We start from the raw sequence: 27,866 nt of genomic DNA, 5'->3' as shown, positions 1-27,866 counted from the left end.
TATAGATAGACTCATAACAAAATCGCGAGTAACGATAAAAAGTAAAAAAAATCACGGTCGTTTTTTTATTAAAGTGATGCTATCCTTGCCGCTGCACGTTTTCGATGAAGTCTCTGTGGGACTGATGACAAAACCACCACTATTTTCATTGTGGCCCACAAATTTCATCCATATGGTGTTAGACATTTTCAAGATGAGTCGTGCTGCTTTCTTCGCTAGCTTCAACTTGTTATTCCGTGCCGACACTTCCTTTATTTTGTTTTCTCTCGTTTCGTTTTTCTTTCGTCTTTTTACTGCCATCGATCGTTATTACCGGCAAATGTATTGTCGCGATACGAGCCACAAAAGACAGCGCGCTCGTAGGATAATAGCAAAATTTTAGCTAAATGCACATATAGTCCTTCGCACGGATTCGTTACCCTTTCCCTCTCTGCTTTGCCCCCATTCCTCATGCATCGCTTCGTTACGGCAAGTCTAGTCACATCAAGTTGATGTAAGCTAGAGACTCGAAGTGGGCAGGTTACCGCTGCTCCTGGCCGAGTTCAGTTGCAACTGTTGTTGTTGTTGTTGTTGTTGTCACATTGTTGTCTTCGTCGTTGTCGTGACGTAGTTGGCTCTGCCGCGCGCCCTCTCGCCCGAGTTGGAGCGTGCCTTGTGGCCATGATCGTGTTTGAATGTGGTTGTGGGATAGTGTGCTTATGTTCAGATTGCTATTTTCTGCATCAAGCGCTTTATAAAAGCTGGACGAGTAATATGGAACAAGTGGGCGGTGTTGGAAGTGTGGACGACCCGTTAACTGTTCATTCAAAGCGACGTTTTCGAAACGTGCCTCGTTGGAGAGTTATACACGCCTAACGTGTGTGAGCAGGAGAACAAGAGACGGACGACATAGTGAAATCGAAGTCTCCTGACTTTCAACGTTACGGTAATTTCCAGCTACTTATTTTAGATTTATCCACATATGAGGGAAAAATTATTTAATGAACTACTGTTGCGCAGGTAAGCTGCTGCCAACAAAAAGAAAAAACGAATGGACAAATAAAACGTTGAGCTAAATGGGGCTATTTTGCAAAAACGAAGAGTGGATAATAACGAAAAGTTCATGGGATATTGAAAAACATTTTACTTATTTTTTTTTTTAACAAGTTTTTAGCATTTTAATGAGAATCTAAGCGAGATTTCGACTGATGGGCCTAATTAATTTTACATCTGTACTTCAACAGCTTTTCTTTTACTATTGATACCTAGTTGTCAACAGCAGCTGTTTCATACTAGTAGCACGTGTCAATTCCTATCAGAACTGTTTTTTTCTAGACGCGAGCTTTTGCGTGATCTAAGAGCGCTACAAAATCAATAGGTCTAGGCAAATGTTAACCAACGCATAACGGATATGTTTTTTATTAGACTGTGTTGCTCACTGTGTTACTAGAATTATCCGCCTAAACAATGGCTGATGTAGAAGGACTTTCTCCACTGTTGTACGTTGCTATCGCTCAGTCATAACAAACTATTCCTAACCTCGTCGTTCATATCTCTGTTACACCGGGGAATATCGATGCCAATCGATGCGCTCATTAGATTTATAGAGCACAGTAGTTTTTCGCTTGTCGATTGCTCTTAGGCTCTCTCTCTTTCTGAAATTGTTTGATAATGTTCAAGATTGTATCGTGTAATGTAGCCATTATCAAGCATCGTTGTAACTTTCAATAGAAAAAAATTACGTATCAGGCGGATTTGTATATTTCTACATCTTCCGGTAAATACTGCGAAAACCCTTCATCTCGTGACAAGTTTGTTTTGGTGAATTAGAAATACGTGGTCTCCTTGAAAAAGCGTTTTCTTGTTTTTCATGAATACCCGATCAATCAGAGTTGGTACAAGATACATATTTCGCTAGTTCACCTGTAGACCCATCGAAATTTACTAAGCGTCCCAACACAAAGTAGATCTCATAGCCGTCCTGTTTGCAGGAGCAACCCCGGTAGCATCTTTGCGCAGCTTCCCGACTCATCGATCACTCATTCAACTTTCAACACTTACTTACACCTACTTACACTTACTTAATACTTACAAAAGGCCCTACATTGGTAATTACGATCGGCTCGTCACTTTTTCAACAGAAAGCAGTGAAAAGTTGACGAGAACGTCATTTGTCGACAACCAACGTCGAATGCACTTAGCATGAACGAAGGGCCGCTCGACCTTCCCAGCCTGCGCCAGTGAAAGGATTAGCCGATGAGCTGACCCTCGCCGCAATTTTTTGATAGTCGGCAGGAGTAGTTCGGCCGTCTCTCTCCAACCGTCGTCTCTTTAACCAAAAAATACTGAGCATCGACCGCTAGTTACTGCCGCTTTTTGAACTCAGTCTTCGACTCAGAGACCGACTGCTGGGCATACAGCAGTCGGGTGCTCTCGACGTTTACCACATCGGCGCCACCGTTTAGCCTGCAAGGTATAGACCATAGGCTACAAAAGGCAGCGAACAACAAAAGGGGGCATGAAACGGAACTTCTGCTAACGCAATAGGATGATGGACTGGCTAAAAGGAAGGTCGGGGAGGTATTGCCACTGATAAAAAGCAACATGGTTTGCAATCAGATTCACTAAGCTTACTGATGTTCGCTCGAAGGCACCCACAAGAAAGCGCGCACTTTCAGCGTGGCATCGCACAGCGTCTAACGCCACTGATGTCGACGAAATGAGGGGTATGCTTTTGGTGCTGTTATTAAAGTGGCGAGTGGATAAAAATGTCCGCAGGAAAAACGTTTCTGCAACTAGTACAACTGAGACTCGTTAGCTAGTGGCTTCGTTGGTTGGGCTTTTGCGGATCAGTCAGCAGCTACGAAAAAAAGCAGTTTTGCGTTTGACTCGACCATTGCGCGCGGACCATATCCAGTTCCTTGGAGCGGTCCGATCAGTTCTAGGTTCAGCATAGGCTCATTAAGCCTACACGTCTCAGCTCGAAAGGAAAGAAAAGCAGAAGCTTTTACTTCAATCGTCATACAGACGTATCGGTAGATTATACCATCTGTACTAGCGCAGGCAAAGCAGCGGGCTGCTTTTTGCTGCCCTTCCGCTGCTAGTCGCAACGGCGTCAACACCCTGCCTTTTTTCGACGATTCTACATCGTGCGTGTTTCCGGGGCGTAATCTGGCTGTCACAGATGAAGTAGAGTATCAGAGGCACGATTAGTACCTGTTACTGCCATGCCAGGTTTCCTGTTGCTTCTGGCGCTGCGCGACAAACTCAACCTGGCGCTGGTTTACGAATCGTCGTATCAACCCAATCACATAAGCCCCGGTATGCGGATATATTGGACATCTTGTACATTCTGATACTCTGGTATGCCCGTGTTACGCGCACCACGTCTTACTTGTCGCTTGTTCACTCCAGAACTCAAGCTGTTTCTCTCTCTCTCTCTCTCTCTCTCCTAATTCTACGTTGGGAAATGAAAGGTGGAAGGCTCAAACAGGCAAAGTGAAGCGAACAATCGACCCTAACAGGTAAAGACAGACGCCGTCTGGAAACTATCTAAACATAGTAATATTATACAGTGGCATGCTGGAACATGAAGGATAATCCTAACCGATAATAACGATGATGATACAGACAATCGAACATCTATTTACAATCAACTCTTTCTCTTCACGATAGATTTTGTTTTAATTCAGATTTGAACAGCGTCAGCAGATTTGAGCAGTCAAACTATGTAATTTTGCTTCATGTAGAAGGACGTATAGGATCGGATGAATCTTCGGGTATTATCTGTTTGCCAGAAAGGTTTACGACACAATTAAACAGGGCGATCTCCATGAGAGGTAAAAAGAGCATACTTGCTATCATAGTAATAAATTGACAATATTGAAAGTCATAGCCTGCCATAACTCAGTTACAGGGTTCCTGTGGCCACTAAACGGAATCGTAGTCTAAAAGCCAAGCGGACTGGATGTTCACGGGATATCCACGTGGGCACTATGAGTGTGACAAATTGCTTTTTCATCTTGTTTACATCGGTGTCAGGGCCATTTTTAAGACGAATTTCCTATTACGGACGTACCTCATACCTTACGAATGCGCTTCTTTCGTGAGTTAACCCTGGAAGCCTAAACCTGATCGAATTATAAGCAAGCTGGCACTCTGGTTGTGAGCGGCCCCTTCTCGTCTTTCATCCTTTGCCCAGATCCACACTCACATTTGCGTATTAGCAATGAACAGGAGAGTAAACTTTGGCATCTCGGCTGACCCCGTTAAAAATTTCAATCTACTACAATTTTGCTTTACATGTGTAGGCAGATAGCTGCACGTCGTCTACCTTTGTAGAAATATGTTCTGGCATGAATCTGCTCCATTTGCGGCGTTTACTACTGATACTACCCGCGTTCTTTTGAACAGTGAATATTTCGAATACTAGCACAGACAAGGTCAGATAGTCTTGTTTCTCTGCGGCCGGTCTCTGTAGAACACGCCCGAATTCTTTATGGCCGCGCTTTTACTATCCACAAACCTAGTCTTGTATTGGCCTGCCGACTGACCGTGGCGGCTATCTGAAACGGGAACAGCTCCCGGCGTCTGTGATGCGCTAAAAACTATAAGGAAGGCAGTAACGGGAGCCGTATCGGTGGCTGAGGTAATGCTACTGGAATAGGAAATCACTGATGTGAATTGTGCCAGTGCGTTCCCCTGTTTCCATTACAAAATAATCGACATAAAAATTACCCGTTGAAACCTAAATCAGCGAGGTACGGAAAAGCGGCAACGCAAGCCAAGATTGTCTGTGCATCTGGCGACACTGACGAAAAGGACCGTCCGAAGACCGAACGTCCGTCGTTACAACATGTACGTATTCGTAATTCCTGGGTCAACTGTCGTGTTATCGCCGGCTGTAGAGGGTAACGCGTTACGGTGACGATATTGTTAGTATAGCAGCATAATACCCAGCAGGAATTTGAGCGGGCAAAAAATACACCACTTTGAAGGGACGAATACGGATTGATATCATGATAGGGTACAGCAGTTGGCCTGACAGGTCCGCAAATAGACTACAGGAAGTTGATCATTTATGCCTGCACGCTGTAAACGAAACAAGGCAAGACGACACAAGGCTGGCGAGTTCGACAAATGAAGAACTTCTGTTGTTCGATGTTCGATAAGCAAAATGACAATTAAGGGCAATAAATCATTTACGAAAACCACCCAGGCGACCTCGGTGGGGCTGCTGGTACTTTTTTTCCATTGCTGTCGTTCGGACCGAGCAGAAATACTATATCTATCGCTTTGATTCGCTCGCGGCTCACAACATGAACGGACACAGTTTGCTCCGAATAGAATGAATTTGGAGCATTGAAACAGTATGTGTATGCATACCTTGGTCTAACCATTAAATCGTGCAAGGGGGCAACAGATAACAGGTACAGGCAATCACGTTCGAGGTTCAATAAACACGGTAAATCCAAGACAGAGTAAACCACTTACAATATCTGCGCTGGCTATGGCAGCTCCACTTTTACTTACTACCAGTGTTATTCGGTAATCATTCAATGGTCGAGGTAATTGCATCTTAATCAAAATTCGTGTAAGCAGACGCGTATAAATTATAGGTTCGTAGGTGACGTCCCTTGCCAGTAATTGTTAGTTGAACCTTACTTGTGATATGCACCATAGATCATGCTAACAAGTATATTAAGGCCATATGTGTATCTTTAGTAATAACAATCTTGAGAGTCAGTGCCACAAAGCAAAAAAAAGACACGTGTATGTATATATGTCTTTTTTCGCTCTATATATCGGTGGCCAGGTATCGCGTAGGTGCATGTGTGCTCTGAATTCCGTCCCTGCGGATTTTATTGACCACCCTTAACCAAACGAAGGTGCATTCGGAAATTGGCCCCAGTTTCCATTACGTAAAAAAATCATGACCCTGGAGGCTATTTTAATAGTGCAGATTTTTCGGTCTTAATTTACCTTTCATGCACACGGCGGAGAGTCCTGCATATCCGGTGCGCGTAGTAGCCGACACATGAGATGGAAAAAATCTATCGGAACTTCGAGCTATATCTAGTTGAATAACAGAACTGTCCATGTCAGCTTTGTCAAAGTACTGCTTCAGAGTGGTTTTACTGAAGAAATCGCGCAGATTGTAAGCTTTGATACTATGTCGATGATTAATATATTAACCACTGTGGGAACTCTGAAGGACTAGACATTCACGTTAGCTTCTCCCCAATTAAGCTTGTAACCGCCCAATGTAAGAGCAGGTACTAAACGTTAACGGAGACAGTCGCCTCGTTCAGTTGCCATCATTCCAAGAATAAATGGGCAAAAAGACCAATTGATCGCCACCTGATTAAATTTTTTAAACTATCTTTTAGTCTGAAACGTACGCAGATGAAAGTCACTTAGTAAACCGCATATCTTTCCGTTAATTTGATGTAGTATTATATTTTACTAATTATCACACAAACTTCACAATATCAGCTTACGGCATAAACGAAACAGATCCATTCACTCTGTCCTTAGGTTAAGAATGCAGGCTTTGGCTAAGCAGTGCGACCTATCGCACAAGTGCTGCGGATTCTCCTAAATCATGAATCTTTTGGTTTCATCTTCAAATACTTTGTCCCTCAGTCCTCTTACCCTTTAAAACTTCAGGCGAACTGTTTGATAACGCGCCGAATACAAATGGTAGATTGAAATTTATGATCTGAAAACAATGTCATCGTCCCCTGAAACAGCAAAAAAATCTCGTGTTTCTTTGCTCGCTCCGAACAGCTGTATCGACGCGTGCATATGTGTGTCTTTCTACTAATATATATGTCGAACTGGGGTTACGTGAGCACTGCTTTACAGTTACGTTCCGTCCACCACGATGCCTCGATTGAAGTGTTTGGGCGGCAGACAGCACCAGATTTACTATCCATGAAGCATCGTGTCACCGATTTGTCGACTGTCGCAGAGTCGCGCACTGCGGAACGCTGTGATACCAGGGCGAGGGTATTGAAGTGTAGATGGCGACAAAAACCATGACAATTTGACCATCAATGCTGTTCGTCAAATGCTTTATCGGAACGGCTGCTAGATACAGACAGTCCAATCCTGTCATTGTCATTCGGAATAGTCCGTAACACTAGTACAAAGAGAAGAGGGGCTCTGGAGTCATGCGAGCGGTGATACTCGTATTGTGGCAGAGTTGAGTGGACAGAGAGAAACAGAGGCCAATTTAGGAGGCGACTAGGGGCTAGTCTGACACTAAGGTACTTTCCGTTTGGTTAGCGCCGAAAGGGAGGACGCAAGTGAGGACTCACGGTAGCTTGTCGAGGCTGGTTTGTAAAGAGTTCAGGAGTTGGTTTGGAAAGCCTTGAATGGCTATAATAGGAGGTAAGCGGGGTAGGGATGATGGGGCATACGGCTATAGCGGTAGGGGTATTGATCCGGTCGATTGCAGCTTATTACATCGGTACTGTGTTGTTGTGCTAGCGACGATACCGAACCGACAGCCTGTCTATCCTTCGGCCTGTCGGCCATTTTTTAACTAGCTGGGCCAGTCTAGCACAGCCATGCAGTGCCGCCAGTGAGTTAGTACCGATACGAGGCAGAATAAGACGCCCCAACCCCAACGCAATGTGCTACCCCAAAGAGACGCCTGCCTACAGTGACTGCAACAACGTTGACGGGGACGATGACGTCAGCGCCGGCTGTTGGTGACGACTGCCGCCATTCGACAATAGCAATCAATAGCTAGTAGTTGTAATATCCGTGTAAGAAAGAGAGAGACGGGAATCGAGAAAAACAATATATCAGAATTGTCCGTCGCAATATCCAGCTGCTTCTGGCAGTTACATAAAGTCAAAAATGGAGTTCTGGCAGCAAGCGCGCAAAAAATTGACATCACTATGCAACCTCATCGACGAGTATACTCCGGTGTTGAATTGTTCTGAAGTGAAGCTGCGACCCAAGTCTCAACGAAGGGGAAACAAACGTAATTATGACCTGTCACCGTAGCTCTTCTCAACTGAACTTCCCAATTCAAAAGTAGAATATAATGGAATTTTTTATGGAAAATTGTGCAAAGCGTTTGACATGATGGCATCATTAAGTATCTGTATTCTGTTTAGAAATAGAAATTATCCGCACATATTCCGCTATTAGAAGAGAAAGAGAACACATCAAAAAACTACCTTTCAGGATAAAAAATCATAAATATCGAACTATCGGAACGGCGGCAGCAGCAGGGTCAGCAATGAAATCGCCCGTGTACGTGAGATGTAATGAAGGCGAGTATATGTAAATAAATTTGGTTGTATATCTCCTTTATCATATCACACCACATCGAAGACCTGCGTCAGCCCAACGCGGTTATCACGAGACCGTGAAGCGCGGTCACAATTCTAGGGACCCATAACTCATACGAGTTATGGGTAAGTGGCCAAACGAGCGGCTTGCATCCAATATACTACCGTCTCGTGTAGTTGCTTGCTAAACATATCTATTCGTTGAGAGTACTATTACCCTGTCTTCGTTTCGTTCGTGTAATTTGCAATTAGCAGGTATATTGTACCTCCCTGATGTAAGCAATTGGGATTGAGGTTGTTACGAATGCTGCATAGTAATCTAGCCGGATAAATTCTAGACTCACACGAAGCTTCGTTCATATCTGTATTTGTGTATCTCGCAAAAATCGAAGTACATTGCTCATGTATAAGTGTTTGTCAGCGTTTCTAACTAACTCTACCAAGCTAATTCGCATACGGTGGTTACCCTAAGATATGTGGGCGTTTACTTTTAAATGGGCACAATTACACTTTAAACACTTGGATGAACGGCGGCGACGGATGGACGGAAAAACAAAGTAAGTACAATGCATTTCTTTCTAGTTTACTGTTTACGCACGAGAACGGCTGCTACAGCCATTTCTGCGTCATTTTACGGGGGCGCCTGAATGGCTGGGGAAACGCACGCCTCATAATAGGGGGGATGACGACTCCCATCCCGTGTGCGGCTGCTCCCGTTAGACAGGCTCTAGCATTTCGGCCGCTTCTGTCCCATCTTAGCCCTTCCCAGTACCCTCCACCGTGTCCCGTTAGCTACACTCACTTTTCTCTTCTCTCACCCTAGGCTCTCACTCCTGGGCGAAAACGGAAGCAAATTGCTCGCGTGCAGTTACGCTTCCGCACAGCAGTACATATCTCTGCTTGTACGTATGCCTTTGCTATCTGTGACTGTTTGGATGGCAGAGAACGTTAGCTTGCGAACTTGGAAGCGTGCATGGTCGGACCGGGAAACGCCCCCTGGAGCGAAAAGGTTGCCGGAACGTTGTCGCAATCGCATCTGCATGGTATAGAGTAAATGGCCAAATGTACTACCACCACCGTTGCAAATACCATACTGCTGCTACCACTACGACCATAATCAGCCAGTGGGTCACCCAACCCAGCTAGGCAGTGTCTACTGCGAACGCAGCAGAAGCCGCCGCGAACGTTGTCACCGCCACCGTCAACAAAGAAAAAGGCATCACGGACGGCTCTTTCTGCTTACGTTAGGTACACGTATATATATAGGTGTTGTCTATGCGATGTAAAATGGATAGCCTGTACATATGTCAAGTGAAGCATCTCTGTATTTCTATACGGGACTTCACCCGATACAAGAACAGTATCTATTCGATACGTTTAGTTTGGCGCGCTAAACATATAGACGTATTTCTCCTAATTATACACAGCACAAATGAGGAACTCGTGCGAATGCAGAGATATATAATATTTTACTATCGCAAAGTTACCAGTGCGAGAAAACTGGCGAATATTGAAGCGGACATAAGGCTCCGGATGATATGAAACTGAATACTCCATCGAGTTTGGGATACGAAGACTGCAATGAAGAACGCAATTTGCTGCTCTCAGAGGTATTTAATTCAAATTAAAAGGTTCTTCCTTTGATTGTAGCAGGTCCCGTGTAGCGCTATGTTAGTTGAACTTAGATGCACAGCAATAAGATTAGAAGCTGCATTTTTTCTTCCTTTCATTCGATTCGAGGCGAATCGATCTACGTCATTATCAATAAATACAGACATGTCGTTCCACGTCGAAATAAATATAACAATCGGCAGTTAATTTGTCCATGTGGCTACATGGCCATTCTAATATTGAACTTCTTGATTCACTGATGAACACGCTGAAGTAGATACGACTGGTTCTTTGTAAATATCATAAGCAAGAAGCAAAACCACCAGTTGTGGTCGATAGGCTATAGCACAGGCGCAGCTCTTTAGCTTTGTCTGTTAGTCGTCTGGGCGAGAAGACTTCGACGTGCCTCGAAGAGCAGAAGTCCTTACTAGAATGTTGGTAAAAGGACACTGACCGGAACGACCCCAACGTTTCGGTTTCGTTCGGCTGTTCGATGTAGGACCAAAGCGCAGGGACGTTAAGCGTTTCAGTATTTGTACCATGTCCTAGTAGGACAAGATTTGTGACAAAAGCGCTGGTTTATTAGGTTATTTAAATTGCTAGAAGTCGTTTATTTTACGCTTCCAGTCGACACGCATTCATCATGTGTCCGTTCACGTCCGTGACCTTCGCAGACCAATTATTATTGCTTCTATTAAACTGGTATCGTCACTTGGCAGCGAAAACAGTGAAATTCCTCCTAGAATTTGCCGGGCAGTCTTCATTACCGTAACACCTATGCGATATGACCGCCTTGATTTTTATGTATTATATATAGACGTGAGGTTAGGTAGCAGTTAACCCCAATTAAATAGAGCTGTATTGTATTGAGATGAAGATCGCTTTACCTGAATCATGTTGAACGCTTTAGTGCGATCCCGAGACGATGGACACATAGCGATAAGAACTCTACACTGACGGAAGGTTAGCAGCATTTTCAAGGTCTGACGCAAGGACACGGTCAGATTACGTACGTAATATTTGAAGATTTAGTTACGTATTTTTTTTAAGCAAAATTGTGATGAAAAAGTTTTAATCAGTGTAACGCAATTTTCTTGAATCTGTAACACGTCTGCATCGCCGGTAAAACAGAATACTCCTAACTGTAGAAAAAGTGTTTTCATTGCACGATGTCATCTTGATCTGCGAAATTTGCCTATTTCATAGCAGAAATATAGAAAATACTTTGGCCGGAAGGGGGTATTACAACAATATTGTCACCATCATCGGGATCGAATTGGGCATGCCGACTCTCTCCGATCTCCGACAACCTGAGTTTATCACTGAACTTCTTTTCCGTAGCTTAACGTGTCGAGAAGGAACGTTTGTCAATCGTTTACCGAGCTAGTCGTTTCGTTGACATGGTAGATGCAGGGCGCTAATGTCAGATCAGACGAAATGTTCGGATGATATGGCTTTGGAACGTCAGAACTCGTAATACCATATTATACTAAAATCGTACCTGCACTCAGCTCAACAACGAATGTTATTTAGTTTTTCGAATCATCGAAACAATTAGGCCAAGTACATAATTCGGATCCTTAATGTTTCCACAAAAAAGATGTGAGCTATATTGTTGTTGAAACAGGCAGCAGTTCTACGTAATTTTCGCTATGCCGTAATAAATACCGTGATTATGGATCCAAAACAAAAACTAAACACAGATTTGTAGTTATGTGTTAAATGTGGCATTACATGAAAACAATGTTACACCATGTTGAATAATAGATCGAATATAACCAGTACAACACGTGAGTCCGTCGTCACTTACCTTCATATACAGACACTTGACAAATTGCCGCTCCGACACAAAATAGATATGCTCTGCATAGGAGATAGAATACCGACAGAACGCTTCCACTACTTTGTTTCTAAACGATCAAAAACCCATTATAGTCTAAAGTTTGCTTACGTTAGTGTGGTAATAATAACCAAGCAAACTGACAAGTGTAATTAAATATAGATTCATTCAATCAATCCGATCAAAGCTGACCTCATTGTTTACATTGCAGCCGGTCGCATCTACCATTGAAGCACAAGATACATGAGGACAAACAGTAGGTACTTAGTCGTTTGAAGGATCATGCTCGCTCCTTCCATTGCTCTCGCTCTTGGCCTAGACTAGCTAATTTAAAAAAAGCTTCATGCTAAAAGAGTAGATAATTAAGAACGACTAAGTGCAGTTTTTTGAGCTCTCGGCCTTCCGTCTATAAGCGCGAGCCGAAACAGGCCTCGAAGCACTTTTGTTGTTCGCAAAGGGACGTCACCAGCCTGTCTTATGGCGATCTCCCTGGCTGCCCCTGTGTAACAGGCTTAGCAATGGCGATGGGCGCCTTTCACTCCCACTAATATATACTGATGATGATTTGATCTCGTCTCTTCAAGGTCTCCAAAATCTTCTTCCGCTGACAGTAGGAAATCTGCCATTAGGCGTATTTCAGTCCGCCGTTGATCTTGCGTTGAGTTGTGGCGCAGAACCGTCCATGCTTCTTAATGTGTTCGTCTATCTAGTATCTTTTTCTTTACCTATATCCACTTCAGGATGCAGCGCCGTAACAACATAGAAATAACCTCCATAGAGTTGGATGTGCGTGTTCGGGCTAACAATCAGTGGAGGTCCAGTGAATCGTTTGTTCACTAGAATTTCGTCAGATGCGAGGGATGAACCGGCGGACAAATGGCGAGTTGAAGCTCTACTCCGACGAAGCATTAAATCTCCCAGGAGGCCAGCCTTCGCATTGTAAGTCAACATTTGCTACTGAGGTTGCTGCGATCCATGCTATTTCCTCTGCTATAAATGCAACTGATGTAATAAACTCGACTGACAGCGACTAATTTAAACAACAAAGGTGTCTTGATTTGTCTTCAGCCTCAGCAGCGTTTATTAGACTAAATAAAAACAACGTCAAACGAACAGGAAATAAACGAAGCTTATTCACGTTTTCCCGTATGTCAAACGATGCACGGTTGTATTTTCTTTAATGTGTCGATCACTTATGATTAAAGAGTTTTTGATAGAGCTTAAACGTAGGGCCAATCCCCGTAGCGGTCCGGCAGTAACGTGTCGTTTACTAAACCTATAAATATGACGCGGATATTTTCTGTTTTGTACTGGGCGAGGCGAGCCATCTAAGGCAGCGCTTGATCAAAACAGGCTCGTACGTACCATTCGAAACATTTACTTAATCGCATTTGAGGTAGAGCGAAAACCGAAGAGAATGCCCAACATTCGCTAGATGCTGGGGTCAATTATGGAATAGGACACATCTTAAACTGTCCCTTCGTTTAAAATATGAACCAATAACTAATATAGTCTTGTATTTAGTATTCTATTTTAAAGGAAGACAGAAAGGCGGTGACAGATTGGTTCGAAGCAGCACCGATGATCTTATCAGAGAAAATAACGAGGGACTATATAATGTATTTAGGCAAAGAGCCACTAGAAGGATGACGTCGAGTATACCACCCACTCAAGCAGGGATAGGGTAGCTCAGTGAACATAGATATGCACGGCTGTTGGTCTGTCAACGGCGGTTTTGCATAAAAGTTTTCTGTAACTTCTCTTAAAAATAAAAAATATTAGAAAAAATTTACTCTTCCAGAATTTGTTTTTACAACGAGCTGTTTAATTATTAGTATTCCAATATTTTTTCAATGGCGAATTACCAAGTTCACGAGTTAATTCTGTCGTGGAAACATCAAGGACAGGAATCGTACGAACACTTATCTAATTTTCTTGGTACTTGTCTGTCGCTGCAACTCTACAGAGCTTCGTCGGGCAAATAGGACTTCGGCTGAAGAGGTTGCACTTCATTGTCTAAATGTATGTTGTAGTATATATACTTAAATGCGTGCCGATTTGTAAATGTTGTTGATTGCTTAGCTGATAACTGGAAATATAATAAGTGCTATGTGTCCATATCTGGAGCAACAATAGAACTTCTTGAGAAAGTTGTTATACTATCCCTTTAACTTGTTTGTTGTTAATACAGTATTAAGGTAATATGTTTTGGCGTTCCGTACATCGTAAGCTCGAAGACATACATACATATAGGGTAGAACGCAAATAATTATATATTTGGAAAGTACGATATATATGTATGTGGCTTCATACACATTGAACCGTACGTAACTTTTTTATTGATAAAAATCTCGCACGGGATTAATCAATGTTCGGCCTCAAGACCGACCCACCGATTTGCGCACACAACAAGCAGGCGTTGCTCCCAAGAGTCTGCTGTACGGTACTGCTAGGAGACAGAACAGGCACATACTCGCGTAGCGATGGAGACAATAGCATGTTTGTGTTAGAACATTAGCTGACTAAGACTCAGTAACTAGCTATCTTTATTACTTAGAAACCATTTTCGACGCAACGCTGTTATCATTACTATTAGTGATGGTGCTAAGTGGGTTTCGTTTTTAGCGGAACGAACCTGAGAGCAATCATAGTAACCAGGCCATTATACGTTCAAGTCAGACGACTTGGGACACAAATCTGCTAACACGGAGCAGCAAAAGCGGCCGACAAACACACGTTTATGGGGGAGAGAGGAAACAATCGACAGAGACAGAGAATGATATGTATATATATAGAGCGTGAGAGAGAGAGAGAGAGAAAACTCTAAAAATGTACATATAACGGGAAAAAAGAGAAGCAGATTTTGGTGAGGGAGTATCAGCACTACCAGAAGCAGGGAGCGGGCAAATTTCAACATATTATCATTGTTATGCTCCTCTCCACCCACTGGCTGGCTGGCTGGCTCGTTATAATCTCTAAGGAATTCGTTGTTTTTCGTCCGCCTTTCGTTCGGGGGTAGCGCCCGGTGTATAGGGAGATTGCCACGAGCAACATCGTCGTTAGCTCTGACATCGTTAGCCTGTGCCTCTGTCGAATTCCCTCATAAAGCTTTAACCCAGTAATGTTCTCCTCCAATTGTTAGTTCAGCCAGTGTCGGGCTCTTGCTCCAGCCCATCTCTCTACTCTCCCCAAATCCGGGCAATGGTAGCTGTTGCTTGTCTTTGCGTTTGCCGTTTAAGCGATCTCATCGTTGAGCTCTATTGCTGCTTCCGGAGCTACCGCATCGTACTTCATTGGAAAGGACAGCCAACCAGATCGGCAGCAAGGCAGCCGAAACCTCGGCGGCTTAACCATTTGCGAGCCGCTTTTTCGTCATCTCAGTGCGTATTGTACGGTCGTTGGCGCTCGTCGCTTCCATCGCCGTTGCTGCGATTACCAGGCCGACATCAGCAGAACCGACAGTAGCGATTAGTTGTGAGGCCGTCTGCCAAAAAAGAAGGGAGCAGCACGCTAGCATCGGCAGCGCACGAATCGAGAAAAGGTCCCTTGGGTGGCAACGGCCCGGGGGCATAATCTGTTCATCCAAGGAATTTGAGCATGAGCTGAGCGCATATTTATGTTCTGTTACTAGTCGTGCTGTCATTGCTTCGGTACCGCTACCCCAAGCAATAGTGGTCTCGCAGTTCTTGCTATCGCAGCTTCCATCCCCGTAACTATTAGCATTTTGCTGAACACTCGCGTGGTACGGACAACGGCTAGGTTCAACGACTATTGTTTTACACCGGCACTTTTCCTTCTGTTTTGTTTCACGATTGCTTCTGTTGCTGATGCTTTTCTTTTGGCTAGTCTAATCTGATATGATTTTTCCGTTACCTTCGAGTAACGGCAGCAGCACGCAGCATTCAGCTTCTTTGCCCTTCTTCCATTTGCTCTCAACGCACTCCTCTCTTGATGCCACTGGCAGAGTGACCTTTCGCCTCGCTCTCGTTCTGTTTGTTTATAAATCGTTCCAGCTCCCACAGTGGTAATACGAGCGGCCGTAAGGGAACGTTCGAGTGTCAGTCGGCCGCTCACTGCCCCATCTTGGCCGTGCCCGCCTTCTCGCCCCTCTGTCGCCTGCTGTTCCTTAGCCCCGCTAGCTACGACAGCGCCGACTGAAAATCCTATTGCATTTCACGAGTCGATGCTCAAGTAAGGTGCCAAAGCCGCATAGCCGCTAGAAGAGCAGCGAGGACTGTCAGCAACAACGGCAACTGGAAGCTCCAGCAGCAGCATTACGACGGCCAAAATCACCGCGGACCGGCAGATAGATAGTTTTACCACAAACTAACAGCAACAACAGATATATTTACATGTTTCCTTATTATAACGGCAGCTGTAGAAAGAGAACAGGACGAAGCTACAAACGGAGGTTCTAGGTAAGAGATGGGAATTGGTGAAGTGTAAGCATTGGTGATGGTCGACGCAGCCTTCGTTGTTCGGTAGCCGAAAATAGTGGCCGAGAGGTGGGCTTGAGAGGACCAAGTAAAAGCAAGCGAGGCCGAAGGTACCTCTGTCGTCACGGGACTAGGTTCCCGTCGCCGCTCGTGACATGGCCGTGCTATCATCTGCGTCGTCCCCTCGAGCAATCCATTTGATCTCTCGTGCTTTCTTTATCTCGTTTCTTCTCGCGGTGTCCCCGATGACGTTCGTGGCTGGGATGCATGGATGAATGGGCATCGACCCGTATTTGGCTCATATTTTTTCGCCGTTCTTACCACTCTGCAGCAGTAGCAAGTAAAAGCTACGCTAATTCTAATGAAACCAAAAGGACTTGGTTTCTAAAATCTAACAACTAGCGTTAAGCTCGAACCTTCTGCTTGCGAAAGAGCTTCACCTACCTATGGCTTGATGCCTTCTTGATGAAAAAACAGCGCACAGTAGCACACAAATGTGGCGCATTTTTTTAAAAGTGAAAGGCGATAGGTATCGTGAGAAACAGAGCAAGGAAGTCATACAGTTTGTTAGCAAAGGAAAAAAAGAAGTATCGAAAAATGAATCTTGGCAAAACCATCATCAGCGACATTATTACTAGCCTCACCAAATCGGTATGATCGCAAACAACTACGACATTGACGCCCGCGCGTAAAAAGACCAAGGCTTAAGAAGATCGACTCTTCCCGGCAGCCCGTCTGCGCAGTTCAGCGTCACACTATCGCTCCGTGGAAATTCTAGAGGCTCCACTAAGGCGTCCGGTCGTGCTGTCGCAGTCGCAGTCGGCGCTGCTGTTGCCATCGGTTCTGTTTATAAGCAGTGTCACCGGTCCTACAACTAAAGCATACGGCAGCGAAACGACTAAACACTGACGAAGAAGACGACGGCCGATCTGATGAAGACCGAGCGATCAGGCTATGAAAACCTTCTCGAACTGTCTGTGATGCTCCTTCCGTATTGCCGTTGCTCTCTCGTTTGCCTCATTCGATTTTTCTTGTTCTTGAAGCCGTCGTTCATTCTTCTAATTCCTATCCTCACTAGCTAGCCTTCCATGCTTCCGTCCACTGCGCAAATGTATTGGAAGAAGGTGGCGGGCGGTCGATCGGGCACCGGTTTTCTAGGTGGGCGTTGGCGCCAATGGGGCGTCTCCGCTATCGCTTCCTCTGTTCGTTTTTATTCTCTTTCCTTGGCTTTGCTGGGTTCTTTCGAAGACGGAGTTTTGGCCTCGTCTGGCCTGCCGCCACTATCAGCGAACTAGGCGTCAGCAGGACGAAGGTGCTAGTACTGGTAGCCTGGCGTTAGTAGAGGATAGCTGATGAGGCAGGATCAGACGGATAAGGTCGGACGAAAAGGTTGCGGTGAGCGGGCAAAGCAGGATCGGGGAATCCTTCATTATTTCTAGTGCGGCTGCTGCTGCTGCTACCACCTTTGCCGCAGTTCTTTCTTCTTTATACCGCTTTCTATTTCGTTTGTTTCTCGTTCGCGCCCTTTGTGTCCCCGTTGTTTTCTCGGTCGGTACGTTGCCTTCGTCGGCGCTTGCTTTGCCGTGCCGGTGATGCGGATCGGACTAGCAGCGAGTTCGAGATTCGGAGAGTACTGGCGGACTCATTCATTGCCAAAACTGTAAAGCCGCCCTGCCTTTCCCCATTGCATCGTAGTATTTCAGTCGATGAAGCTGCTTGCAACGAAGGACGCGGCTAAAGTCAGTTCAGACACAGTACAAAGCAGTAGCAACGGTGGCGACACCAACACATCGAGCTACTCTGAAAGCGAAAGCGAAGTGCTGGTTGATTCACTAAGTTTTGTAATGTCCTGAATTCTTTCGCGCGTCACGAAGTATCGAGTCGGCTCCCACTCAAAGGCGAAGCAATACGACGGCAGCGAGTTATTTTGATCGGGGGTAGCCTGGACCAACGGAGAGCGTTAGTTTGATAAGCTCGGAAAAGTGCCCGCAATTAAGCTGATGATACTGTAACTGCGAGCGTGCATATCATTCCAGAAATAGCCTGGCTGGAACGGATTACAAAAACAGTAATAGCAAGAATAATGTTGCTGCCGTCGATACTAGCCACATTCAGAAAGATGCGTACTCAGTATAATTAGTTTGCATCTGTTGTTTTGTATCTACGAATTAAATCTTATAAGAAACACACCACACTGTGATAAATACAGAAGCGATAAAGTTTTACGACGTGGCAAAATAGTAACTATCAATACGAACTTGTTGAAGCATATCCAGAAAATTTTTCTTCATCAGCTGTGAAAAGTCTCTTCGTCGCGCTGCTGTAACGGCACGAACTCATTATCTGCACCTTACCCTCTACTAGCCGGACTGATGGATGGCCTAATCTGCTAATCGCTAAAAAAAAAAGTCATCAACAACGTCGTCGCACGGTGAACTTGGCGATGTCGACTTTGTTATTACCGTTGTTGGTGGCGTCTGAATTCTCAGACATGGCCTATGGCTTCGTCTCATCCGCAATCGATCTGTCGATATGCGTGTGCACTGAAGCACACACAAGTTTGTGTATGATAGAAGTATTGTCAACGTACCGATAGGAGACCGGCGGGCGGGCAGAGTCTGTCGACCACTGTCGTCTACCCTGCCCAATCACAAGCACTGAGGTAGTCCATCGAATAAGTCCATAATTATACCAAACACATGGAAAAGCCATAATAAAATCACACTTCGAGGGGGAGAGGCGACACGCAAAAGCTACAACGGAGGTTGAGATAGATAGTAACAGATATGGCGATCAGCATGAGGCGACTAGCTCAGGCTCCATACACGTTCATATCAGTATGGGATAACAAAAGTATATTACGGGGAGTGTGGTTTCGATCAACGATTTCCTACCAAGCAGCGACTGAAGTCGTTGGAATTGTTTCGTAGGAGTAGGGAATAGGTGCAGCTATATTTTTACTGCTTTTTTTTGGTGTGCTGTTGTAGGTGAGGTGTACGTTTAAAATAGGCTAAAGAAAGCTTGTGGTTTTGCCTAAGATCGACTTTTTTTTGTTGTAATTCACACAAAAAAAATCACCTGACGGGGAAATCATCTCTGTGGGCACTAACTTGCTTAGAGCTGATCTTAAACACGATCTGTCTAAGGGGACATAAGCTAAACAAAGCGGAGGAATACGACTGGGAGAGAGGCATGTCATAGTGAGCACGTCTACGTAGCGTTGACTTCCATAGGTCGGGACAGGAAGTTCCATCGATCTGACATTAGCGGTCCAGCAGATTTCGAGCAGGTACAAAGGTATTCGAAAACCAACAAGCTTTCCTATCAGCTTTTCGGGGTAGGTTAATCAGTTGATTTGTGGATGCACAGCTTCATGTTGCTTCAACGGCGAAAACGACGAGAAATTTCGGAGCGAGTTTTTTAGCGAAAAGCAAATAAATTGTTTTTTTTTTTCTTTTTATGCACATATAAATGTTTTTCGCTGCTGACGCATGCTTGTTTGATTATTCAAGGGAGTAAGTTAAAACGTCAATCGAGAGACTTTAAGTTATCCCTCAACTGCTCGTGTTATCACTAAATCGTTTCTGTTGGCCCCCACATTCATTCAGTATGTGTTTGCCCTACTTTTCAACATTTTTCTTTCCATCGTGATGAGTCACGCTTACTCTTTGATAGAAGCTTCGAAACTTCCTTCCACCATTCTCTGTCGCGTTCTATCACTTCTTGTTACGAAATCTGGGAGCAGCCAGTTGCTATGACGACTTCCATTACTACCAGGCTAGTTTTTCCTCATAACTACTAGTCATCTAGCCTTGCGCTGCACTTTTTCAGTTGTTTTCTTCTGTGGCCCAGCTTCTGGTCCCCGGGCTTCCGGCCGCTACCTCAACGCAAGTTCCACTGCTCGTCTTTGTTGTTACCTTACACCCATTCTCACTTACTACCCCAATGGAAGCTTGCTTTCAACCGGTTGCTTTTTCTATCAGTAGCTGCCGCTGCCGCAGGCCGCTTCTGAAAGCTACAAGCTCAGACTGGCGTTGACTGACCGCTCATCACCGGCTGGCCGTCGACCGCTACTTGAACCTGTAGCAAAGTCGCTCTCGCTGTGCCCATACACTGCTGCTGTTGCAATCAACAGTGTTTCCCCTACCGCTGCTTCTGCTGTAGTAACCGTTACAGAAGCCTGAATTTTCCTTTCCCCATCGGTTTCCGGAAAAGACAATGGATGAACGGACCGATGGACAGACGTAACGAAAGCTTCCGATGGATGCGCTCAAACGGGTCGACGTGGATTCGAGTAAAGCAGCAAAGTGCGAAGCACGAATAACTAACACTTCTGGCGTGCAGGCAGATTGCTGCCGGCACCAGCGGCGAGCAGAGGTAGCGCACGCCTACAAATGAGGCGAGGGCCAATCATCGGTAATCATCAGTCGATTACAACGAGTAATTACAACTTCCTCCACTTTGTGCCCAGTCACCAGTAGACCCATTCACGTGCTAAGCCCAGTCTGACTCACTGTGTCCTTCTTTCAGAAGGCAAAGGCCGGTACTGACTGCCACTACCAGTTTCAGTGCTATACTATTACCGTGCTCGTTTTTCCAGGTCCATTTTCCTTACGCGGAAAGGGCCTAGGAAAAAATGCACAAGCAGACATGAGCCCGACTGTCGGCCGAGCAGGAATGAGAAGCAGCCTCGCCCAGCAATGATTGAGGAGAGTGTTGGGGAGCTTGGCCGCTCGATGAGTTTTGGGCTTCGAATCAGCCAGAAGCCCACCCCCAAGATAAGCAGCGGGTTCGAAAAAGGGGTAGGGTGATGGGAGGGTAACCTACAATAGGCAACGGATGTCCTGGCTATATCAGCCGAAACTCAGTGCACTTGCAGGTGGTTAGTTTGCTTATTAGTTGACACGTTCGTTGGCTCAGTTGGAAAGCCTTTTTTACGAATACTAGTATGAGTTTGTAATTTATTATAGGTTGTTGAGCGTAATCCACAATGCAGACTACTATTACTGGATTACGGTACTGAGAAGAAACTGAGTGCGAATTAATGGCGTTGGTTTATTATTACCAATGGAACTATCGAGTGAAACCGTAGCTCACTGTTTTCTTTTGCAGACAAGGCTAGTAAACATAGTTCTTATAGAATTTAATACAACCGTAATATTACAGTAATACGGTATTGATTGACATCAAAAACGTTACGGTTTAAATATTAACGCGAAAATGTTCAATCGCTGATCGCTACGAACCGATGAACCGCGCTCCGTAAACAAATTGTTGAGACATTGAAACTGGCTGCACGCTTATTGGCGATATCGGTACGTGCCGCATTGACATATTCACATTCAGACGAAGACGGAAACAAATTTATCAATTTTTTACTGCCTGTTTGCCTAGAAAGAAAGCCGCATGTGCCTCGTCAGGAGCATAACAAATGTCGTATTCCTGTTCTAGAAAAAATGAGCCTGTCGCACGACTCATACAAACGAGTCCGCATGCGAAGAAATTCATGTGAGACAGAAGGTCTGCACGAACGAACATCGAGAAGAAAAAACTAATAGCAGGCAAAGAAGCAAGCGTATATAGGTGTCTACACGCCTGTACGTGCGGCAGAATCAGGTCAGAATCAGAGGTTTACTTATATTCGTCTTTCAGTTGCACACATCGTTGTTGTTGTTGTTGTCGTCGTCGCCGTCACTCAATGAGGGCCCCAGGCGAACGCCGGGACGAAAGTATTCCCAGTAACAGGCAGTCAGAGTGCGTCTTCTACCAAAAGTCTGAGGATGGTAACGATATTGCTGCTACCGAGGGCGGTGGTCGTGTTCATGGTTAGAAGGCAGCGGGGTTGGTAGGCAACGAATGAACCAAGCATGGAAAGGTTTCTTGAGGGTCCCCAGGGAGTACGTAAGCAACAGCTTCCTCGCTTTTCTTTTTCACAACGAAAGTCAGCGAATGTTCTTACCCGTCTGCAGCGTTTCCTTCGACTGCGCAAGAAAGCAACAGCGACAAGAACACCAACGGTAGAAGCAACGCGAGTTGTTTCTAAGTCGCGTCAAAAGTTCGCTCTCTCTCTGCAGTTCGCGCGGGGAGATTTCTGATCTGCGCAGAGCCTTACCCTACACCGCCATGCACTTTAGTCACCGAGTCGGCCAAAGCTATCTGATTGCTTCGCCATGATTTGTGAGATGGCTCTGCAGTGACTAAAGACAAGCACCAACAAGATCCGGCAAGCAGACAGGCACAACCCTCTTCACCTTTCGCGCTTGTCATACTTCACGGCTTCTTGCGAAAAATCGGGTACATGGAGTAAGTCCAGCCCAGGGGACGGGGGTGGCAGCAGCGATAGAAGCGACAGTACTTCTCTTGGTGTTTGCCTGCCCTAGTGGTTGGCTGTGCCTTGCTGAGTAATTTTCGGTGCGGGCTCGGTCGAAGAAAAACTAGGCCGAACACAAACTGACTTCTTCTATTCCCCTGATCAAGTCGACGGCCGGCCGATGGCAGAACATCGCCAAGACAACATGCAGTATTGCCGTAAAGGCACAGAGCAGGTTTTGCGCCTTCACGAGTTGCTCGTTCACTTCCGCTCGTCTGTCCGTTCATTTTTTTGCACCAGCTTTTTTACCTCTTCAAACAAACCTTCGAGAAAGGAACCGTTGTCCTACTTTTGGAAACGCATAGTACAAATGTCCTTCATACCACACTCGACCCGTACGCTATCGTTCAACTCATGGATTGTTGTCAAGCGTCAACTTTTGCTTTGACTTCATAGCACTCTGCTACGCTACTAAGGCAGATATGGTACTTTTCGTTCTTCATCCTCTCGCCCGTTCCTTTACATCCTCACACACGCATACACACAGATATGCGCAAACTGTTTCTCTTTATCGAGTTGTCTTCGTCTTTGAGCTGTGTCTGTATCATAGTAACGTCAATGTCCATGGGGATGATGGAAAATGTGCGATGCGACCCCAAGCGAGGTAGTGCCGCCTTCACGAAGCAGGTTTCTCTCTGTCTTCCCTTTTGAAAACGAGAAAGAAGTCGACGCATTGGCGATAGTAAGGGAAAGGAACAAGCGGCCAGTGGCAATGTGAAACGAGAGAGACGAGTAACAAGACAAGAACAGGCTTATTCTTGTACCTGTGAGCTGAGATCTACGGCGGAGTGGTTATGGTCATAGCGCAAAGACTGGTAGTAGCGTGAAGGGTCGTTCTGGTTCCTTCACTGCCTACTTTGCCCCCGAAGCCCTGAGCGACGACGATGATGGCCCTGAGCGGAAAGGTCAGCAGTGGCGGTACAAAGGGATCGCTCCTTCTACAGTTCATCTGCAAACCTCTTTTCTCTAACCACCCCCAAGTATAACAATCATAACCACGGTGCTACCGTTTTATGAGGACGCAACTGCAAGACCACCTATTACCAGTATGTGTACTAGCACCGCTACACATTTTCTTCGCCGCCGCTTTGCCCTATGCCGGTGAGCGCTCTATCCACTTATCCACTGCGCATTTGTCATCGTACATTTGGCGGTGCGTACCATCTTTTCGTTCCCCTCCTTTTAAACCGTGTGTACGCGTCTATAGCATCCGTGGGTAGGCTTGTACAGAATAGGTATCAAAATGGCAATCGTTTGACGCTGCTGCTCCCTTTCGCTAGTGCCGCAATATATCATTCGGAATCGTCTTGAAACTTGTTGTGCAGATGCATTTCTATATACTCGTATACATTATAGATTTCGCAGTGCTAGTATTGATGCTAGCGCTGGTGTCGACTTCGGCTAGGCGTCCTGTGTGTGGAGGCGTATCCTGTTGGGCTAATATCTTGTGGAAAAAAGCCATCGCTAGCACCATCTGGTTAGGCAATGCACCGGGATGTAGCTCGAATGAAAAAAAAACTGCATTGACGACATTACCGAAACCGACGAAGATACAAAAAACGAAAGCTGTAAAGTGAATAAGATACGACAGAGGGAAGGACTAAATTGAACCAACCATTGCAGCATTACTTCTGTTGTTCTTCATCGAAAGGGAAAGTTTGGCGGTGATGGCAGTGGCCTGTAAAGCAGTACAGAGAATACCATACTTAGAAGCAATATTGCTAGAGGCACGTGCTGTGCGGTTGGATTTTGAGAGTTCGTCACCGCGCCGTTGCCACCGCATTCGTCGCGCGCATTGACGACGCCCCTAGTGCTTGTTGTTACTGTTTTGGGGAACTTGTAGAAAGCAGCTACAGTGACAATAGCGGCGTCGCCGGGAGTTGTTTTCTAAGGAGCTGTGCGCTGAGGTCTGCGTAAGCGAAATGGGAGGGAAGAAAGCCGCCATGGAGGCAAAAAAAGAATCGGTGAAGGAAATCAATGCGTCCCTCGAGAAGTCGTCGCGCCGACCTAAACGCAATACGGACTGAACAGCAGCTAGGCAAACAGGCGCTACGGTCAGAGCAGCATGGAAAAGAATGGCAGTCCCCCGGCAAGTAACTAGACAGCAGCAAATTCGTCGGAAAAGCATGAGAGGGAAAATAGAAAATGACTTAATCAACAACTCCCCTGATGAAAGAACCGGTAGTTGGTAAGCCCCAATACGGCTTACCAGCTGTAGGGGCTGCAGGAACTCGACTGTTTCAAACCCCCTAACTCCGTTAGGTTTTGTGGAGCTAGGTCTCTGCTGCCTAACCCAGTTAACTGCTCTTAGCCCATAACGAAGGCGATCGAGAACGAAGTCGGATGTTGGGCAGAGCTACTTCAACGCGCGGACTTAAAGCCCGTTAGAGCTTGCTTCCAATGCCCTTTTCTATACTCAGTTTCCAAGGCTTCTATAGACGATCCCTCATATTTAATAACTGTCTGTCGGAAGCAGCAGGACAGAGACGACGAATGGGCGAGCGGTTGGTCGGTCGACCACGAGGTCCACTATTGAACCTGCCTTCCAGCTTACCTGGTCGAAGCTTGTTAGACTTAGTTTGGGTCTGTTGAACCACCCTAAGGTGGGCTCTTATGGCTTATGGCTCTATCCGCCGACCCCCTGCCTGGGCGACAGCGACGAAGGCAAGTAAGCGGGGCTTATGTATGTGGCAGCGGCCATTGAAACTACTGTGTTTGCATGTACAGCCAGGAGACGAAGCCCGTGGAGAGATACACCTGAAACGTAGTACACATCGCTGCCATAGTTAATGGTGAACAATGGTCGGTGACGGTGGTTGGGTCTTAGCTAGTAGCCATATACAAATGTGGACGGACTAGAAGGGTCGAATCGAACAGTAATCCATAGACTAAACTTTGGAGGCTGCCACCACTAACGTGGCTAGAAGTCAGGAGAACCAAACAACAGTTAGACAAGCAGACCACCAGGAGTGCCGCACTGAAACATATGGTGGACCGCAGGGGCATGCACCAGCCAGGGGTGTTAACATAAAATGAAGGACTGTGGGTGACTGGGTCATGGAGGTGAAAGCCAAAGTGAGAACATACTAACGTTGTTTCTAATGGCTTGCACAGCTAGAGGCAATGTCGTTGAGTGCCTGATAGCGGGTCGTGGACAGCCAGGGTGGGTCACCGTGCCGTCCTTCCATAGTTGCTTTTTCAGTAGTGCGCTTGAGTCGTGCTTGGTTTTCCTAGCCGCCATCCTCGTTCTCGTTGTCGTTATCGTCGCAACAAAAGTTAAGCGAATGGAGATTTAGACGTTCATTGGTTTTCCTCACTATTGGCGAGCAAGCAATTGCCAAGATGGCGGGCTTACTTGGCAAATTGGTCAGTTTGTTTGCTTGTTGAATCGCAGCCTTCCTTATCCAAGAACCGTCACCTGGTATGCGTCTCGGGAACTGCTTGCGTGTACTTCTAAAAGTGCACGAGAGGGCGTGATCGCTCATATCCCTGTATGCCCCCACACATCCCCTGTATGGCAAGCTATTCCACTATTTGTTCTTCTCGGTTCAGCACAACGCGTCAGCTTTCCACTAACTGCCTTCATGCTGCTCGCCTCATCCAAACGAGTCGACCAATGACGACCGGCACTCATTCGCTTTTTTGTCAGTCTGCTTTTCACGATGAAACGCTGGTGCACCGATACTGCGACTGTTTCCTATTCCTAAGAATAACTAGTACTAGGCAGCGGCGCAGCGACCAAGTGAGGTCCTTTCTGGCACGGCATTAAGATCGCTCCATTGGATAGGCTTTATCCAACCTTACCAGCAGCCCGATTCTCGCAACTGTTTCCGGCATTTTCCGAACAGACATCACCAACTCTCTTGATAACTACACTCTGATGAGGTCGCAAATAACCAACAGGCGTCATACTTATGGATATGAAGGTTTCGACTGCAATAGGATCCTAATGGCAAACTAGACTAGATGAAGTGGATGGAACGAACGAGTCGATCGAATCTATGCAGATCTTTATAGTAGCATAGCTGGAAAGCGACGTCATCATAAGAAAAATATATACGAAGTCTTTTGAAATATGAGTCTATTTGGTAGAGAACATACAGTCACAAGGAGTGCGTCTGAAGTGCGCCCACTTTACAAGAAATTCGGTCGAGGTTTATTGGCGGGTAGGGAATGCCATCAGGGTATGAGAGATATACAGGAGCGTATATCATTACATCAGCAGTGCGTTTTATAACCCGAGATAAATCAATGATCCTGTCGAACTTCGCTGACCTACCGCGCACTGCTCAAGCAATCTTGAAACGAATTTTCTTCCTAGACCCAACCGCGCTATCGGTTAAAATGCCTGGGTATGTATGAAATTCGTTTGAATGGCTTTTTGAGCACTCAGGATACGACGTCGATTTATGGCACCAATCCCAATCTCTTCTTACCTAACAGCGATTAGCACGACTAAACAATGTATGCGTCGGATAAAGATCTAATACAACCACTGAAAAACGACTTAATAATAAAGAATATAGACGGCTTGCTTCGTTCAGGTGACCTTTTGTGCTTTCAGAAAAACTACGATACTGAGAAAAGGTGTTTGCGATGTCCAAGATAAAACTGATCGGCTCTATTGTGCCCCAAACAAACCCATTTTAGTAAAAAATATTGGGTGATACTGAATAAAGCTTTTATTGCATCTACTTACAATGGTGTTCGTTTTTTGCGGAGATATATTGAATGCTATAATTTCAAATCATATACGGTCATAGCACGATGCACAAATTTTTTGCTTATTCTAACATATGTCTGTATCCACACATACACACGGCGGTGCTACCTAATATGAAAACATCACAAACTCGCACAAATATCACCGGACTTCATCTACACTTCAATACACAGCTGAGCTTATTGCCGACAAACAGAGGAATAACGGATGTTTTTTTACGATATTTGTACCCCGATCTGTCAGTAGGGCAGGGCTAGACAAGAGGGCAGGACAATAGGATCATGTGCGTTAAAGTCATAAGCGATATCGTCAGAGCGCAGGCCGCCCATTACCAAGAGGAGCATTGTGGTGGCTAAGTAACTAGGCACCTCGGACGCTGTGATTGCGGTAGCAACGCGAACCTCCGCTGTCCCTATTGAAGTTTGTAGACGATTAAGCGAGATGCGTGTTAGTTGTCCTGGTACTATATTTGTCCGTCGACTCGCAGTTGCGTGCTAGGTTAGTTCTAGGCGAGCGACGTTGTCACCGAACAAGGTAGGCCATCTTCATTTTTTAAGGCTGCAGCTACATCGCGAAAGTCAAGTTGGACAGCACGGTG

At 45.5% G+C, this 27,866-nt stretch overlaps 1 protein-coding gene and 1 long non-coding RNA gene across 2 annotated transcripts in view; both read left to right on the top strand.

Annotated features, from left to right (window-relative positions):
• Positions 1-27,866, top strand: part of LOC111259433 (uncharacterized) — a 321,535-nt gene that overhangs the window by 20,410 nt on the left and 273,259 nt on the right. The gene's annotated exons all lie outside the window — the stretch shown is intronic.
• Positions 493-12,786, top strand: LOC147753637 (uncharacterized). The gene is made up of 2 exons (XR_015310582.1): positions 493-925; positions 12,480-12,786. It is a non-coding gene; the product is annotated as an uncharacterized LOC147753637 (long non-coding RNA).

The sequence above is a fragment of the Varroa jacobsoni genome, unplaced genomic scaffold, assembly GCF_002532875.2.
Source record: "Varroa jacobsoni isolate VJ856 unplaced genomic scaffold, vjacob_1.0 scaffold_330, whole genome shotgun sequence".
In the NCBI taxonomy this organism is placed as follows: Eukaryota; Metazoa; Arthropoda; class Arachnida; order Mesostigmata; family Varroidae; genus Varroa; species Varroa jacobsoni.
The sequence above is the reverse complement of the archived record's forward strand: the minus strand, read 5'-3'. Positions and strand labels throughout refer to the sequence as shown.